The 19,315-nt window shown below is 46.9% G+C and overlaps 1 protein-coding gene across 2 annotated transcripts in view; it reads left to right on the forward strand.

The window, feature by feature from the left end:
- The window catches only part of LOC147894087 (Met-10+ like family protein / kelch repeat-containing protein), a 101,865-nt gene that overhangs the window by 5,902 nt on the left and 76,648 nt on the right, over positions 1–19,315 (forward strand). The gene's annotated exons all lie outside the window — the stretch shown is intronic.

The raw sequence follows: 19,315 nt of genomic DNA on the forward strand, positions 1-19,315 counted from the left end.
AGTTTTGGACAATTCTTTTGAAAAGGAAACCGATGCATCTTACGCAAAAGACAACCCTCACACGCATGTTTGGAAAGTGTGTGAGTTTGAGGTACGTCATTTGCCATCTGCTGTGAATGTAGCTTTGCAAGAGCTCTATAATTGAGATGACCCATTCTCTCATGCCAAAGATGAGATTCCGCAAGCTGTGAATCTGAAATTGCAAATGCTTCAATAGAAAGTGCAGTTGAGTGATGATCAAGGTGATAAAGCCCCTTTTGCAAAGTGCCAGTGAGAACTATGGCATTGTCATCACGAAGATCATAAACTAGGCATCTGTAGCCATAAAAAATAACTCTGAAACTTGAAGTGGCAATTGCTGAAATTGAAATCAAGTTGACTTCAATTCCAGGCACAAAAAGAACATTTGTCAGAGTAACAGGATGGCTTGAAATGGATGTGAGCTGCACATCTCCAATTCCGCAGGCACAAAAAGAACATTTGTCAGAGTAACAGGATGGCTTGAAATGGATGTGAGCTGCACATCTCCAATTCCTTTAACAGCATATGAAGCATTATTAGCACATGTGACAGTCCCCCCTCGAGGTGCATCAGCTAAAGAATGAAACAACTGTCTGCAAGATGTGACATGCTTGGAAGCACCACTATCAAAGTACCAGGATTGAGCATCATTAGCAGTAAAGAATGCATCAGCTTTGGAGGGATCAAATGAGCAATGGACAGCCCATGCCCAATCATCCTGAAGAGCATGTGCATGTGAAGCATCTTCTGGCTCATGGGACTCAATAGCATGTGAGGCATCTTCTGGCTCATGGGACTCAATAGCATGTGAGGCATTAAGTGTCAATCCTACTTTCTTTTTCTCCGAAGCAATGCACTTCCTGCATTTTGAAATGTCATGTCCAGGCTTGCGACAATAGTTGCATCTTTTCTTCTTTGACTTATGTGCTGTATTTTTAGATGCATGGGAGGAATTGCAGCTGCTATGCGCAGATTTTGGCTTGCCCATAGGCTTGGAAGCCTTGCCTCTTCCTGTCTGCTATGAAGCAAATGCATGATCAGGAATAATGGCTTGTCTATTAGCTCTACTTTGCTCTTCCTACAAAAGCAAAGTCACTAGCTGATCAAAAGAATAGTGGTTTGGATTACCCATGGCCACTAATCAAAGGGTTGTAGTAAACCTTTGATATGTATCTGGCAGTCCATTCAATGTGGTACTGACAAGCTGTGAATTTGGCACCACCTTATCAATGTTGGCAAGCTGTTCCATGAGGTCCTTGACCTTTGTCAGGTATGCATCCATAGACTCACCTTCATTCATACTTACTTCCTGTAATTGCCTTCTCAAATATGCAACACGAGCTTCATTGCGAATCCGATAGAGAGAAGCCAATTTATCCCAAGCATCCTTTGCTGTCCTGCAAGACGGGATGTGTGGAATAATGATTCTCTTGCATGATAAAGCAATGCATGAATGTGCATTTGCATCTCTTGCATCCCATCTTGACTGTTCTTGAGTTGGAAGAGCAACAGCAGGAGTGCTAGAGGAAGAGGCATCAGGAGTAGTACCCCTTGCAGAAGGACGAGCAGTAGAGGCAACCATTGTAGCATTGGCTGGCCTCAGATCAGCCCTAGAAACAATATTCCACAAATGCTTTGCAACAAGAATATGTTTCATGAGATAAGACCACATCGGATAGTTGGTGCCATCCAACTTATCATCTTCACGAAGAACTCCAAATAAATCTTGATTGTTCCCAGCCATAGCAAATGTGATACCCTGAAAAAGACCTGAAAACCCAAAAGCCTCAAGGCTATCACTACAAAAAGCTGGCTGTCCAAAAATGACAGCAAATATCTGCAAATTTTCGACCCAAATCAAAGGGCAAATGCAGATCTGACCCAAATGTGACTGTAGCAGGCAATGTCCACTGCGAAAACAACAAATCTGGCAAAAGCCCCAAATTTATTGAGGGCAAATAGGCCAAAAAAAGGGCAAATGCAGAAAAGCCCCAAATTTTACTGAAATTTTTGCAAATGTGACCCAATGTATGCAAATCTGACTCAATGTCCTGCGAAAGTGACTCAATATCCTGCAATCTGACCCAATGTACTGCAAACAACAAGAGATTGCAGACCAAATCCCAAAGCCCCAATGTTCTTGCAGGAATTTGCAACCAAAGAAGCTGAAATGAACTGAAAGCCCCAAAAAATACCAATGTCCAGAATGTAACCTTGCACGTGCAACCACCTGTATGGGGACCTTGAAAGATGTACTAGCTGTACGGACAGCTCAAGTACAGTGTACAGTAATTGTACGGATCAAGTACAGAAGATCAAGTGCACTGTACGATGTATGGTTGAAGTACGGAGCTGGTACATGCACAATGGTACGTTGGTACGAAAACTGTATGGAACAGTACGTTCCCACGTGCATGTACGGTTTGCAGTACGGACAAGTATGGAGGGCAAGTACGGAGTTGTACACTTGCTCAGGTTCGGAGCTGTACACTTGCTCAGGTTCGGAGCTGTACTATGCAAGTACGATGGTAGGTACGAATTTGTACAAATGCAGGTGCGATACTTGTACGGAAACGTACTGACGAGTATGGCGATGCAGGTTCACCTCTGTACGGCTGCTCAAGTACATTGTACGAAACTCAAACATGATGTATGATGCAAGTACGTATGGATTGTACGAAACCTTCCGTACGCTTGTACGGAAGATGTACGGTGCAATACGGGCATGTGTGAAAGTCCGTACGGAAGGTGATGCAGGGAGTCCAGGGGCAAGAAGATGAGTCAAAACCAGCTTTGATACCATTGTAGGATCGCTTGAGAGAGAGGGAGTATAGATAGCAAAACGTAGCACAAGCCTTAGCGGATTAGATAATCAAAAACAAAGAAGTACAAGGTACAAGTACCTAGACCTAGGGCTAAGTGTCCTAGGTGTCACATAGGACTAAGTGTCCTATGTGGCCTAAAAGACACTAACACTATAAGTGTCTTTATTTATGCCTACAAGGCACATACCATGGCCTATAGGGCATCACTAGAACCACTTGAGGGTGGCCTACGGCAGTGACACCAGGCTGAATAGTCATCATTTCCCATCATCAATTAGTAGCAGATTTGCATGGAACGCAGGTCAAAACACGTAGAGTTGACTTTTCAATAAAAAGTCAACACGTTGACTTTTCAATAAAAAAGTCAACACGTTGACTTTGTGACTTGGTCAACTGTCGGTGTTGACCATCCAACCAGGGTTGGCCAGTCTGCCCTAAAAGCCTATTTAAGGAACGTTAGCCCTCCATTGTGGGCATGCATTCCAGGATCCATTCCAGGTCGTGAGGCCCAAAGTTCCAGTAGCCTTTGTAAACTCTCTTTTCATCTGTGAAATAAAGACCTTTCCCGGGGGGGGGGGGGGGTTTGGTCCAGCCTGTTGGTTCCGGGCCATAATGTGTGCACAGAGAGAGGCAAAAGAGAGTGTGTGTGTTCTGTTAGGGCCTTGGTGTAGCGGCCTGCATTGGTTGCTGTAGCCCTGTCCTCAGTCCCCGTGCACTCACTCAGCCTGTGCAGACCTGCTCCAGCGTGACGCCTCACTTGACAGCCGTCCAGCACGCAGTGCCAAGCCGTGAGGAGCTGCGGGCTCCCCACCTTTTGCTGGTGGCCCAAGCCGCTAGGAGCGGGCAGCCCCCAGCCCACTTTGTTGTTTGTACGGCTGCGAGGGAGAGGGGAGGCCCCCCTTGAGGGCTTTTTGTCATTCAGGTAGGGGAGGGTAGCTCACAGCCCTCCCTCCTTGTTGCTGCACAAGCAAGGAGCGGCCCCCTAGCAGTTTCAGTAGTAGCATATGATGGGGTTCCCTAGTTGTGGAGAACCTGGAGTTCCTCTCGCAGGTGATTCTTCTTGAGACCCTAGATGGGGGAACACTTCAGCAGAGGGTGGCGATCTTTGGACTCCCTAGATAGTGCCTACGGTGCATATAGTTGAGGCACCTAGCCCGAGCTTGTCCTAGCGGACAGACACGACATCCTCTCCCTCATTCACAAGTGGCAGAGTTAGCAGCGAGAGACACAAGAGGAGAGGGCCCATCGCTCTCCCAAGCAGCTCCAGCATGTCATACATTTTCATCTGTCAACGATTTTAACTGCAGCCTGAATCTATTCTCATCGTTAAAGCAATCACGGGCGATGGCTATGAGTTATTCCACCCAGCCTATTCTCATGGATCGTAGATCGTCACATCTATACGTTATTTCATTCATACTTATCCATGAGACCCTCATTTCCCTAGATAGTTCTCCTTGCCAAATGTCATCATTATAGCCTCTCCACTTGGTGCACCTTTTTACCCCTCTCTTGGGGCACATTAAAATCCACTTGCCCCTTGGCATTATTACACATTTAGGTACACCTAGGCCTTAGCACTCAGAACTACCTAGTCATTGTCATTCCACCCTCACCTAGGACCTTGGTAGTTACTTCTCTTGACCATTTCAATTACGCACATTAACTATTACAAAAGTTGGTCATCTAAGAGAAATTTCCCATCGATCTATCTGAGGTCATGCTATCTCGGCTAGAGCATAACATTCCTTCCCTCTTTAAGCATAAGCGTCCTCGATGATGAAATCTGGGAACGCTCTCCGTAACTGGTATACGGATTCCCAGGTAGCTTCCGATAGAGGTTGACCATGCCATGCAACCAACACCGTGGGTATCTTCCGATTTCGTATTTGCATTGTTCCTCGGTCCAGGATTCTCGTTGGTTTGCGCCTTGCAATATCCTCTATCTCCTGAAACAAAACCACACCTTCGATTAGTGAGTCACCTGTATGCAAAAATTTCTTTAAGCGCGAAACATGAAAAACCGGGTGCACCTTACACCCCTGTGGCAATCCTAATGTATAGGCTACACTGCCTATTCTCTTTAGAATTAACCACGGCCCACAGTATCGAGGTGATAACTTAGCACACTCTCTTGAAGTCAACGACTTCGAGTGCGAAGGAACTTTGAGAAAAACTTTTTCTCCTTCCTTAAATACTCTTATAGACCGATTTTCATCCGCATACACCTTGGCTCTATCCATAGCCTGGCGGATATTAGCTCTCGCAAGTGCTAGCATCTCCCGCATCTGAACTACAAAGTTCGCGGCACTAGGCACTTTCTGAGGTACTCCAACTATAGTCGGATTGGCTGGTCTATAACCATAGTTCAGCTCAAACGGACTGAACCCGGTAGAGGAATGTTTCCTATCATTGTAGGCAAACTCCAACAATGGCAACCACTTGTCCCACATATGTTGCCTCAATGACACATATGCCCTCAGCATATCCTCTAAAGTCTGGTTGACTCTCTCCGTCTGACCATCCGTCTCAGGATGATCCCCACTACTCATTCCCAACTCAGTCCTTAATGTCTCAAATACCGTTGTCCAAAAATGACCGGTAAATCTAACATCTCTGTCTGACACTATGGATCTAGGCAATCCATGCAGACGAAATATATGTCTAATGAACAAATCGCCACTTGCGGGGCACTAACAGACTCCCTAGTCGGAATGAAGTGAGCCATCTTGGTTAGACGATAAACCACCATAAGGATAGAATTATACCCTCCTTGTGTTCCAGGTAGCCCTACAATAAAGTCCATGGAAATGCTCTCCCACTTACTTAGTGGTATTTCCAAGGGCTGTAAAAGTCCGGGTGGCTTCACCTGCTCGGCCTTACTTACCTGACACGAGAAATACCGTGTCACATATTCATGAATATGCTTTTTTATCTTGGGCCAAAAGAAATCTTGCTTCACGAGATCATATGTCTTCTCGACTCCTGGATGTCCCGCACACGGGCTATCATGGCACTGTCGAATGACTCTCTGCCTGAGATCATTCTGACCAGGTACTACAACCTTGCCATTTCTAACTAGCATACCATCCCTTATGGTATATCTTGCATAAGTTTGGTCTTTTCTGGATGCCAGGTCATCCTTTTCACTTTCCCTGGGTTTTAACACATGAGCCTTAGGCCATAAGCTCTGGACAAACTCGTCCACCTTTTGAGTTTCTCTTATCTCGGTCATTAGAGCACTCTCTAATACCGTGAAACTCAGGTTGTGCATAATGCGAGACAACGCATCAGCTACCTTATTGTCTTTTCCTCTTCGGTACCGAATCGTCAAATTAAACTCCTGCATGAGCTCTGCAACGATCGCGGCTGCTCTTCTCAGACATACAGTTTCCCTTCGAAGTCCCTTCCAAATAGGCTGTGCAGAGGCCTTAGAATGCCTCGCAGGCGGTGCTTCTGCAGATCAGATATGCGGCTATTAATTGACGTAACGCCTTCACGTTACGTAGACTATCATCCCGCTCCAAAATCGTATATTGCCAGGCATGCGCGTCGCTTGTCTCTACTCCACGCTCGTGCTTCCACGACCCATCTCTGCTTGCCCACAACCAGCCAACCGCCTTACAAAGGCTAGGCCTTGTGGCCACAACGCCAACTATAGACCGGTATAGTCACCAAGGCTGAAGCCTTGCAACCAGCCCATACTCGAGGAGCGGAACAGACAGATTCATTGTGCGACGGCCAGTAGCCCTGGGGTCTTCACCAAGTTCTTGCTCGAGGCGATCCAATCTGAGCACGTCACCCAACTCGGTAGACACCCCAACAACACAGTCGAGAACGCCGTCAAATAGGCGTCACCAGCATCTCCGTCGATCTCTTCTCCAAGGCCACCGCGCAACGCCTCACGGTGATCAGCGCGTCGCCTACACCAGTCGTCGTAGCAAACACCAACCAAAAATTGATCGTCCACCTTCCCTTCACAGGTTTCGTCGTAAATCACGAATCCCCATTCATCCTCTAACCACGCTCTGATACCAAATGTCATACATTTTCATCTGTCAACGATTTTAACTGCAGCCTGAATCTATTCTCATCGTTAAAGCAATCACGGGCGATGGCTATGAGTTATTCCACCCAGACTATTCTCATGGATCGTAGATCGTCACATCTATACGTTATTTCATTCATACTTATCCATGAGACCCTCATTTCCCTAGATAGTTCTCCTTGCCAAATGTCATCATTATAGCCTCTCCACTTGGTGCACCTTTTTACCCCTCTCTTGGGGCACATTAAAACCCACTTGCCCCTTGGCATTATTACACATTTAGGTACACCTAGGCCTTAGCACTCAGAACTACCTAGTCATTGCCATTCCACCCTCACCTAGGACCTTGGCAGTTACTTCTCTTGACCATTTCAATTACGCACATTAACTATTACAAAAGTTGGTCATCTAAGAGAAATTGCCCATTGCCCACCGATCTATCCGAGGTCATGCTATCTCGGCTAGAGCATAACACAGCAGGAGTCACAGGCAACTTGGGTGACACTCTCTAGGGCAAGTGGATCCCGGTGAAAGGGAAGAAGTTGAGCAAGCGGACTCGGAAGAATCAGAGACGGAGAGCCAGAGGTAGGGTGAGGGAGTGGATGGAGCGTGAGTCAGCCTCCTCCCTTCAAGAGGAGCAGTCAATGGACTCACCTACAGGTCATTCCCCCCGCAGGCAGAGGGGGTTTTTGCTTCTGCAGTGGATCCCTCGAACGCCGAGCCCCCAGGCAGACAGTCCACACTGCAATAGCAGGAACCGGATGTGCTGATGACAGAGGCTCCCCCAAAGAGAACCTCTCAAGATATGGAGGATGAGCAGCAGCGGCAAGAGGCCTCGACATAGCAGCGGGCACCCTCTTCTTCTTCTGTGGAGACTTCACCCCCCTGTCCTCCTCCTCCTCCTCCTCCTCCGGATCCTTCTCCCCTTCTCCCTCCACCCCCCCTAGAGGTTATAACCATTGTCACCCGTCCCCCCCCCCCCTTGCTCCACCCTCTAGGGCAAAGCTATCTGCTCCCTCCTCTCGAGCCCCTCCTATGCCTCAACCCTCGAGCAAGGGCAAGGTACCGGCCTCTAACTCAGCCTCTCCCCTGGAGTAGCAAGTTGGAGCGCTCCTTCAGAGGACCAGAACCTCGCGACAGGAGTCAAGGGGCAACATGTCTCCTTCTCTCAGGTTCCTGACTCAAAGCTTTGATCTGGACGTCCCTTACCGAGGGAGTTTTGGCGCTTGGGGCCATGGAACTACCTTGCTATTCTGGATTCCTATCCTATGTCTCTTGAGCAGACAGTTTTCATTCTGCAGCTCTGAAGGGGGGGATTCATTCTGTGTGATTGGATCGCGCACCCATCTGTTTTGGGGCATAGAGTTTGCCTCCACAAGAGAGGAGAAGTGGACGCCGGATAGTTTGAAAGGAGCGACTGTCTCGTATGATGGATGAGTGGATGGGGCCATATGGTTTGGACCCGTGGCTCGCCTATGGCTCGTCAGCTTTCTTCCAGCTTGATTTCACTCCGGAGCGACCAGGTTCAAGTTTGGCAGTAGGACTGATTTGATTACCATCAGAAGCGAAGATTCATTTGATGCAGTAGCACTAGACGTTACCGCAGTGTGTATAGGCATTTGGGGCACTTTTGCTTCATGATGCAGTGGGTTGGGAAGGTGGATGTTAGAGCCGGTTGCTACTCTAGTCCGTCGGCATATGGACACGGACTACTCTCCCTCCAGGACCCCATTAAAATGGCAGAAATCCCGCTTCCTGGAGCAAGATCCCACACATAGGCGAGCTTTGTTCCCTTTGACATCTTCCTCATGAGTTGGACAATAGTGAGTTCAAACGTGCATGGCCTCACGATCGTGCACATAGTCAGCCTTAGTAGCAAATTCTTCGCCAGAAGCTGTAGAGAGCAGTGGTAGGAAGGTCGGTTGACTTCCTCTTGGTTCAGGAGCACATGTTCACATTGGTTGATATTGCATGTCGCCATCACCTCCTCCCCAGGAGGGTGCCCGAGGTCTCCGGAGGGGTTTTTATCTCAGCTTCACAAGTAGTGGCTTCTGAGGTCTTCGATCAAGGTGAGGTGATAGCAGGCAAGGTAATGTGGATGGGCCTTTGACCGGGTGGCCGCAGGATAGGGGTTCTAATGTTTATGCACTAGCATGTAGACAGCACCGACTGACCTTTTGGAGATGCCTGACAGAGTGTCTTCCAGATGTTGACTCATGGATTGTTGGAGGTGACTTCAACAACCTTGAGTTCGCGGAGGACAAGCAGGGGGGACCTCCTTTTCGAAGATGCCAACAGCAGAGAGGAGCACCTGGGAGCAGTTTGTTTTTGCGATTAGTGGTAGACACCCCTGGCGTGAGGCACAGTTTACTAGGACTCCTACCAGCCTACACTTTTCTTTTGGGCAGAGGAGGAACGATGGGTTGGTGGAGTGCTTGGACCGGTTCTATGTTGGGGACTGGGCTTTACATAGAGGGGGATATATTAGCGGGTACCACGATGTCTGATCATTCTACGATCATACTTCACCTCGAGCAGTCTTGTCCGGATCTCCCTCGAAAGGGGATTTGCATTTCAGACAACGTGCTTCAAGAGGTGGAGGCCCAACACTCCATGGCAGCGATCTGGTAGCAGCTAGAGGGAGGCCCCCCAGCAGGATGGGCAGCTTGGGTAGTGGAGGCGATCCGGAGGAGTAGCGCAGAGCTATAGTCCCAAGCACTTAGGAGGAGGCTTGCCCTGTAGGAGAGGGAGAGAGCCATGAGGAGGGATTTGGCCTCCATAGAGTGTCTTAGAGAGCATGCGCCTAGCTCATAGTGGCTCAGCGAGAGATACGAGTCTGCGAGGCTGATCTTGTAGGATCTCGAGGTGCGGAGGGCTGAGTTCTCGAATCACTCTTCCCGCATTAGAGGGGTGCAGTAGGAGACACGACGACTCGATAGTTTTTCTAGGTCATCGGGCCATGCTCAGTAGGTACAACCTCCTGTCATGGGTATATCTATAGCTGGAGAAGTAGCTGGAGTGGGTGTGATTGTAGATGTGGCTATGGCTGAGGTTGGAGCTGAAGTTGAAGCTGAGGTAGATCTCATCTTATGAATTGCTTTGCTATCCACTTCGAGTCCACTCCGGTTGAAGCGCTTATTCACATCCTCGAGCTTTAATGGTTTTTGTCTTCTTTTTTTATTTTGTCTGTCTTTCTCCCCTTTTCCTATTTCGAAAATTGACTCTTGTTATCCTGTTGTAATGAGTAGATGAGAATCACTAAAAATGCCGATGGAGAAGCTTGGGAGAAAGGTCGTCGAAGAGGCTTCGAAATGGTGCCCGAATGATCCCAAAAGGGGCTGTGGAAGGCCTTCAAAACGGGTGTAAAAAGGTTCCTCTTCTTCCTTTTTTGGGAGGGGGGGGTGCCCCCTAAGTCACCCAGGACACTTAGTCCACTGATCTAAAGACCTCTAGGACAGTTAGGACAAGTAGTTAGTCTAACCTAACCTATCCCTAATTAGGTTGACCTAACCTAACCCCAACTAACTAACTTGAACCAAGTTAACTAAACCTAACCAATCAGCTAATATAATCTAACCTAGCCAAAAAGGTTCTACATGGAGATGAATTTGGTGTAGGCGGAGAAAATGGGCGAGTGTGGGCGAGTGAAGGCGATGGCATAACGACGAGACAATTGCTATGCGCGTTAATTAGGTGTAAAAGGGATGCTCATGCTGGCTTATCTCGCCATATACCTAGATGAATCCAGGAACATTCCCAAACTCATCCTCTAAAAACACAACATAGTGCAGTTTCAATCTCACGAGAGTCACTCATAAGATTGAAAACCATAAACTCCATCACGCATAGCAGGGACTAGCTACTATGACATCCCCACTGATGTCATCAGTGCCCAACAGTGGGTGTAGACCATAGTATAAAACTATGCTCTCACACTTACAAATCCACACACCCACGCATACTTGAGCATCCATTAACTAGTGAGTAAGTGGACGGAGAGAGTGTCTCTGACCAAGAACAGGGAGCTACGACGGGCTGGCTACGAGCCAACGACGGGTTGGCTATGAACTGGATTTGACGAGCTGGCGAATGGAGGGAGAGGCTAGTGCTAATGCAATGCTAAGTAGAGAGGCTAACGGAACGGTTGAGCAGAGAGGCTAATGCAAGGCTAAGCAAAGAGGCTAATGGAGAGGCTAACGCAAGGCTAAGAGAGGCTAACGTAAGGTTGAGCGGACGTATGACGGGAGAGAGAGACGTACATATGGGAGAGCAGACATATGATGGGAGAGTGAGGGTAGAAGCATGGTGAGTAGGAGGAGCGATAGAGGGCGTGAATGATCAGCGATGAGTAGAGCTCACGACGCGAGCGAGCGAGAGAGAGAGAGAGAGAGAGAGAGAGTTTATTAAAGTCTTCGGAAGACTGATGGGTCTATGAGATTGTGAAAATCCTGATACAACGAGTTGTGGTAGTGGAGCTACTAAACGAGCATCCATACCAATGTAAAATGCAGAATGGCAGTACTAAGTCCTAAGTACAACATAGTCATGTCGATGGTCGACTATAGATCAATCTCAGCATCATCTACATCATCATCATCATCAGCAACAGGACATCAGGATGGATGAGCCAGTGGAGGCATGAAGTCGGCAATAGAGTGCTGTCGGCCACTCAAAGGTGCAGTCCTGGCACGTCTCCTGGTCGTAGCTTTGTGTCTAACCAGGGCTACTGTGACCCTTGTCGGTTGGGCTCCGACTCTAAACAAGGAGGGGATGTCCCCAAGTGTGATCTATGTGTCAACCCTCTGTCTGAGCTGTTGGGTCATAGGCTCTGGGTCACGGTCATGTCGAGGCCTCGTTTTGTGGGGGTCCATGTGATTTGGCTGAAAGAACTCCGTGATAGAGCTCTGAGAGGGATCAGCTGAGGAAGAAGTCTGCTCCTGTCTTCGTGCTCGGAGTACCCTCTCGCGGTGTCTAAGTACCTCATGAATGAAACCTGCCAAACACCGCTGGTTTGGGTAGGAGAGGAAACGGGCCAAAATCCCATAGCTATCTCTAAAGAGGTAGTAGAAACGCCCTCGGATCTCATAGTAAACAAGACACCTGAAGATGAAATGCTCCTTTGTCTCAACCTCCTGCATGTCACACAGTGTGCATATGCGCCTCTCCCTGGGTAGTCGCTCTGCTCTGTTGCTCTCGATGCGAAGCCTGATGCATAAACCTTGGACATGACATGTCCAATCATAATGGTCCTGTAGTTCTTCGGGCTCATGGGATTCCTTGCCTTGTGGATGGGTGAGATAGTGTTAATGGTCTGGGTGCGTGGAAACCCCAAATAAACAGCTTCATTAAAGAGCTTTGCTAAGATCGAGATTAGGAGGTTAATCCCATATGCAATGAACTCAGTGCATAACCCCTCATGATCCTTCGCTTGGCCGTTATGAAGTTTCATTACGGCATCCTTTACCCCTCCTCTAGTGAAGAGGGTGCAAGATGTGGGGTGGGGCATGTGCGAGGGGGACCGTCCTTCTAGAAATCTCCGCCAGAAGTCCTTAGAGTTGTTACTAAACAAAATGTTTAGTAGCTCCTCCTCGTTTCGACGAACGAAGTCTAGTTTCTTCGTCCATATCAATCTACGGTACTCGCGTAGCGTATCTGGTGCGCTTGGAAGATTGTTTTTGGTTTCAAATCTGAGCTGACGGCGTAAAGCCTTACACTCATCATCGTACTAGCTATTACAGGGTACGGCCCCAGGGGGGTGGTGGGCGGGTGGAAGCGGGTGGTGTGGGGGAAAGTGTGAATGGCAGCCTCGTGTAGTGAGCGGGTATGACAAGGGCAGCACGATCCTTTAAAAAGGTTATGAAGTCAATATAAGCGAGAAGTATGTACAGACGGCTAGAGTGAGTAGTTGAGTGATCTCGGTCAAAGTGTATATCGTGGTAGGTTGAGTAAGAACTTAGTGGGGTGGAAGGTGCTATGCGAAGGGGAGTGGAGATGCTAAAGAAAAGATAGATATGATCAGCCCCTAGAGGGAGAGGTGCTACAGTGAAGTCAGTGATGAGAGAGAGAGAGAGAGAGAGAGAGAGAGAGAGAGAGAGAGAGAGAGAGAGGTCTGCGGGAGGCAAGGTACAAAGTACACCAAAAGGATGATCTCATACAAGTCCCAGTGGGCTGGAGCAAAGGCCACGCTAAGGCCCTTGCTGAGTATTCATATTGCTAAACTGAAAAATGAAAAACATGATAACTCTATAGAGAGCTGTAGCATACTAGGGTCTGAGATCTAAGACTCAGGATCAGGCTCAGAATCCAAAGCCCGGCACCGTGGTGGCTTACCTGTGAGCAGTGAAAATGTCTCGGATCTACATCTGTCGGGCTGTGTCATGCTGTGGTGGCGTAGGGGGACGTGGTCTAGGGTGAGAAGAAATGATACTCAAATGAAGACATAATGAAAGGCTTTCATTCATTCATCAAAGTATCATCAAGTATGATATGACAAGTGAAGTACTAGCCTTTATAGGCTAGACACACACACACACTAGTACGAATTGCATATGGGATAGCTCCCAAGATGACACATGGCCTAGAACTCTAGTACAACACATCACACACACACTCTTTGGCTATGATTCCTCCAACAAAAAAAGGGGAATTTATGTGAGTATAGAGTGAGTGAGAGAGAGCAAGAGACAGTGTGAGAGCTGGAAGCTTGGAAGCTGAAAGCTTAGTTGCAATAGAAGAGAGTGAGAGTACAACACACTGAAGGAAAAGATAAGGTTTTGTCCTAGTGACAAAACCTTAGTAGTCACTAACCATAGTTAGTGAACTAACTGCGGTTAGGGGAAAAAACCTCTTAAAGAGGGAAAAGTGCCCCTAACTAGCTTATTATATTACATTGTTCACTGCTGAATTATATCTATAATTCTAACACCCCCCTGCAGTGTCATGTACAAGGCTGATCAATCACCAAACGGATATAAGTTTAGGGCACTGCGAAATGCCTCAAACTTTTCACGTGGTAGTGCTTTGGTGAAAATATCTGCAACGTTGTCATGTGTGGACACAAAGATCATACTGATCTCTCCTGCATGCAACTTCTCTCTGACGTAGTGATAGTGAACCTCGATGTGTTTCGCGCGAGCATGAAACACTGGATTCTTTGCCACTGCAATGGCACTCTGACTATCAGTGAGAATTGGAGAGGGACCCTCCAAAGACAGATGAAGATCAGCAAATAGACGTCGCAGCCAGACACATTCAACTGTTGCTGTGAAAGCTGCCCTGTACTCAGCTTCACATGATGAGGTAGCCACTGTAGATTGTTTCTTGCTCAGCCATGAAATACAAGATTTACCCAAAAAGAAACAATTGCCACTAGTGGACTGCCTAGTGTCATAATCACCAGCCCAATCTGAATCACTGTAGGCATGCATCTGCAAGTCACCCCCCCTAGGAAATAGTAAGCCAAAAGACTTTGTGCCCTGCAAATAACGGAAGATGCGCTTAACTGCTTGCCAATGCATAGTTTTTGGGCTGTGCATGTACTTGCTCACCTGAGATACTGCAAACTGAATATCAGGTCTAGTGTTGCAGAGATATATGAGGCATCCAACAGCCTGACTGTAAAGTGTGGCATCAACTGTTTCTCCTGCATCATGCATTGTGAGTTTCAGCCCCGGTTCCATAGGAGTGGATATGGGCTTACACTCTTGCATGTTAAATCTGTCCAAGAGTTTCTGAACATACTTGGACTGAGACATAACAGTGCCACGTCTCTCATGAGAGAACTGGATCCCCAAATAAAAGTGAAGCAGCCCCAAATCTGACATGTCAAAGTTGGTCTGCAAATCAGCTTTGAAATCTGCAATTTTTTCTTCATTGGACCCTGTGAGCAGTAAGTCATCGACATAAAGAAGGATGACTAAGATTTCCCCCCCATCCATCTTGATGTAGAGGGTGCTCTGAGTAGGACTATTGTGGAGCCCCTTGCTGGTAAAAAAGGCATGTATCTTAGCATACCATGCATGAGGGGCCTGTTTCAGCCCATATAAAGCTTTATTGAGCTTGCATACTTGAAGTGCATTTGCTGTAATTTCAAAGCCGGGAGGTGGTTTGACATACACCTCTTCCAGCAAGTCCCCATTTAAGAAGGCTGTTTTTATGTCCAACTGATGAACATTCCACTCAAAATGTGCAGCCATTGCAATTACTGATTGGATGGTGGTCATCCGGGATGTAGGAGCGAATGTCTCCTCATAATCTATGCCCTTTTTCTGAGCATAGCCCTTAGCAACCAGCCTGGCCTTATATCTGTCAATGGAGCCATCTGGCTTCCGTTTGACTTTAAATACCCATCGTGTGCCAATGGCATGTTTACCCTGTGGCAAGTCCACAACATCCCAAGTCTGATTTTTTGCAATGGACTGCAACTCATCGTGCATGGCATTCATCCAATGCACATTATGCTTTGCCTCTTCAAATGTGGCAGGCTCCTCCTCATCAAGGAGAGTACCTGCATATGCTGATTCCACTGAATTAGCACCTTCCTTGTGCCTTGCTGCACTGCGAGTCCTGCCAGGTAACGGAGCATCAAGTTTACTCTCCCTGAGAGTCTGTAACAGCCAGTTTGGGACTGTTTTTGCTGCATGTATGTCTGCAATTTCTTGCTGCACCACCTGTTCCACTGCCTGTGGAGGGGGAAAGACATCCTGTGGCGGAACTGAAGCATCAGGAGGTTGCTGTAAATTCTGATTTGGATCAGAAAAATCAGCAGGGAAACCCAAAGAAATGGGTAACAATCCCTCAAAGACATCCTCTGAAGACGAAGGCATTTGAAATTCAGTCTGAGTGTGAGCTGAATTTTCAGAAAATATCACATCTCTACTTACTATGATTTTGCGTGTAGCAAGATTGTAGAGACGATACCCCTTGCTTTCTACACTGTATCCAACAAATATGCATTTGATGGCTTTATCTGACAATTTGTGCCTAAATTCAACTGGCACATGTGCATAGGCAAGGCATCCAAAGACTCGGAAGTGATCCACTGAAGGCTTCCTGTCATTCCAGACCTCAAAAGGAGTTTTTGTTTTTAAAGCCTTAGTGGGAGCCCTGTTCAAAATGTAATTGGCACACATCAAACCCTCTAGCCAGAATTTATGAGGCATGTGTTTGCTTTTCAGCATACATCTGTCCATCTCCATGAGGGTTCTATTTTTCCTCTCAGCTTTGCCATTTTGCTGAGGGGTCAGCCTGACTGTGAGTTGATGCATAATACCCTTGCCCTTGAGAAAAGCATCAAATTCTGCAGATAGGTATTCTCCACCTCTATCCGTGCGTAATGTCTGTATCCTGAGTCCGGTTTCATTTTCAACCATGGCTGAAAAGTGTTTAAACACCGTGAACACTTCAGATTTCTTTTTCAGCCCATAAACCCAGGTAAAATTGGAGTAGTGATCAATAAATGTAACAAAGTAGAGATGACCACCCAAAGACGGAGTCCTCATGGGACCACAGACATCACTGTGTATAAGCTGCAATTTGCGAACAGCTTTAACTGAACCATCCTTCTTGAAGGGGAACGTATGCATCTTACCTAAAATGCACCCTTCACAGGCATGTGGAGGAGGTATCTCAAAAGGTGGCAATGCATCAACCATTGAAAACTTCTGAAGTGTCATCAAGCTGTTGTAATGCATGTGGCCATATCTGGCATGCCATAATTCTGCATTTTGCATGGCAGCTGTAGGGGTAGAAACTGCCAGAGCATGGGCTGCTCTTTTCTCAAAAATATCAAGCTGAAAAAGTCCACGCAGCAGAGTACCAGATAACCTTAAGGCATAGTTAGCTTCCCTATCTCGGACAGCACATTTGTCATCCTCAAAGATGACCTGAAATCCCCCTCTGTTAAGAGTGGACACTGAAAGGAGATTTTTGGTTATGCTAGGCACATATAAGACATCTGAAAGTATGAAAATTGAGCCATCAATGGCAGTGAGCTCAACCTCTCCTGTGCCACGTACTGAATATGAGGAGTTGTTGGCACAAGTGACTTTCTTACTAACAGGAGGTGGATGCAAGGAAGTAAAAAGACACTTCTTGGAAGTGATGTGCTTGGATGCACCGCTGTCAAAATACTATGTGTTCAGTGTTTCATTAACACTGAAAGCAGATGCATCTGTAGAAGAGTCAAAGCTACAAGTCAGAAATGCATATGTATCATCACTGCAAGAGGCTGTACTATCCCGAGCATCTGGAACAGCCAATCTAGAATCTGAAATGCAAGATAAAAAGGCATAATCTTGACCAACAAAGTTGGCTGCAGCATCCCCACTGTCAGATGCATGAGGGGCTGAATCTGAAACAGGCATACCTGAGCTGTTTTTCTTTTCTTTTGCAAGCCTTTTCCTGCATTCTGCTATGTGATGACCTGGCTTTTTGCAGTAGTGACAAAAACTCTTCTTTTTGGGCTGGCTTGCATCATTTTTAGCCTTTTGTGAAGGCTGTCCTGACCCACTGGAAGGCTGATTTGCTGATGTCTTTCCCTGTCCCTTTGTTTTTGATTTAAATTTTGAGAGCATGTCTTGTTCACCTGCACGTGAAGCCAAATTTTTCCTGGTATGCTCTTCCTGAAGCAGAAGTCCTATCAACTCATGAAAAGTGAGGGGATTTGCACCCCCCCTCAATGATAAGTTCAGCGAAGTGTGAAAGCTGAGATAAGTCTCAGGAAGAGAATTCAGAGTGGTGGTAATCATCTCTGAATCAGGAATAATTTCATCTATGTTTAACAATTGCTCTCTGAGATCCTGTAGCTTTGTGAGGTGGACTGACATGGAGTCACCCTCCTCCATATGTGTATTGCTCAACTCTCTTTTTAAGAAAGATACCCTGGCATCATTCCGTGCTGCATACATGCTTTCCAAGATATCCCACGCTGCCCTGGAGGTCTTACACGACCGGATATGCGGAATGAAAGATCTTTTTACTGAAAGAGAGATGCATGACAAAGCTAAGGCATCCCGTGAATCCCATCTCTTCTGCTCTGGAGTATTGACTGTAGCTGCACCAACAACTTGTCCTGCAGCTGCACCCTGTGCACGACCTCTTCCACCTCCTTGCTGAGGAGGGGTAGCAGGTGCAATATCTGCCGGTCGGATCTCATCCCTATTGACATAATCCCATAGATTTCGAGAAATCAGAATATTACGTACCATGAAACTCCAGAGGGAGTAGTTGGTACCATCCAACTTGTCTTCTTGTGAAAGACCACCAAACGAAAACTCATTCTGATTTTGATGGGCCATTTTTGAGAAAAAGATTGAAGCAGATACAGAGCTGAATTCCCTTACTGGGAATGGAATGCACAACTTCCAAAAAACACAGCCAAGCACGGGCTGTAAATGCAACTTAGATTTCTGTACTTGCACTGTCAGAAATCTGTCCAAGCATCAAAAACTTTCCAAAATCTGCCAAAAGTGCTTCAAACACTCCAAGAAAGGCAGTATGTACTGAATACTCCAAAAAATGCTCTCTCAACACAAAAGCCCCAATTTGTGGCTTGAAATTGCAGCCAGAAAGGGGCAAAATTACTAAAAGCCCCAAATCTGCAATTTTTGAACAAAAGCCCCAAATTTCAGACTAGATCTGCAGATCTGTCTGTAAAAGCCCCAAATTTTAAACAAAATCTGCAATTTTGCTCCAGATGTAGCTCCAAAATTGCACAATGATTGCAATGTCTGCAATATACAAAATGCCCCAAATGTACTCCCAAACAACTGAACCAAACTATGGTTTTCTGCAAGATGTGCCTGCCAAGGAACACCTGTGGCTGAAGGCAACCTATGTAAATCTGCAAGTACAGATCTGAAAGTACAGAAATGCATGCAAATCTAGGAAGGGTACATGTGGTACGGTACAGTACGGACTGTACGGTACAGTGTGTACGGGGCTGTACGGCAAGTACGAAATTGTCAGCGTAGGTACGAAATCCAATTGTACGGCCAAATTGTACGGATGCTCCTGCGCAGGTATGGCGACCTGTACGGCGCTGTACGGTTGCTGTATGGAATGTGGACGGACGATGTACGGCGCTGCAACGGAATGTGTACGGACGTCTTTACGGGAGTTGTACGGAGGCAGTACGGGCAATGTACGGCAACAATACGTCGAATTCCGTACAGTCGTACGGACTGTACGGACGAGTTGGAGCAAGCTGAAAACGTGAAGCAAAGGGGTGCCTTGAAGGGAGCAGGGAGCCCGAGGCTCTTGAACCCGCTCTGATACCAAATGTGAGTATAGAGTGAGTGAGAGAGAGCAAGAGAGAGTGTGAGAGCTGGAAGCTTGGAAGCTGAAAGCTTAGTTGCAATAGAAGAGAGTGAGAGTACAACACACTGAAGGAAAAGATAAGGTTTTGTCCTAGTGACAAAAC

The sequence above is a fragment of the Dipteris shenzhenensis genome, chromosome 14 (genome assembly GCF_047967505.1).
Source record: "Dipteris shenzhenensis isolate YYH24624 ecotype China chromosome 14, Dip_SZ_1.0, whole genome shotgun sequence".
In the NCBI taxonomy this organism is placed as follows: Eukaryota; Viridiplantae; Streptophyta; class Polypodiopsida; order Gleicheniales; family Dipteridaceae; genus Dipteris; species Dipteris shenzhenensis.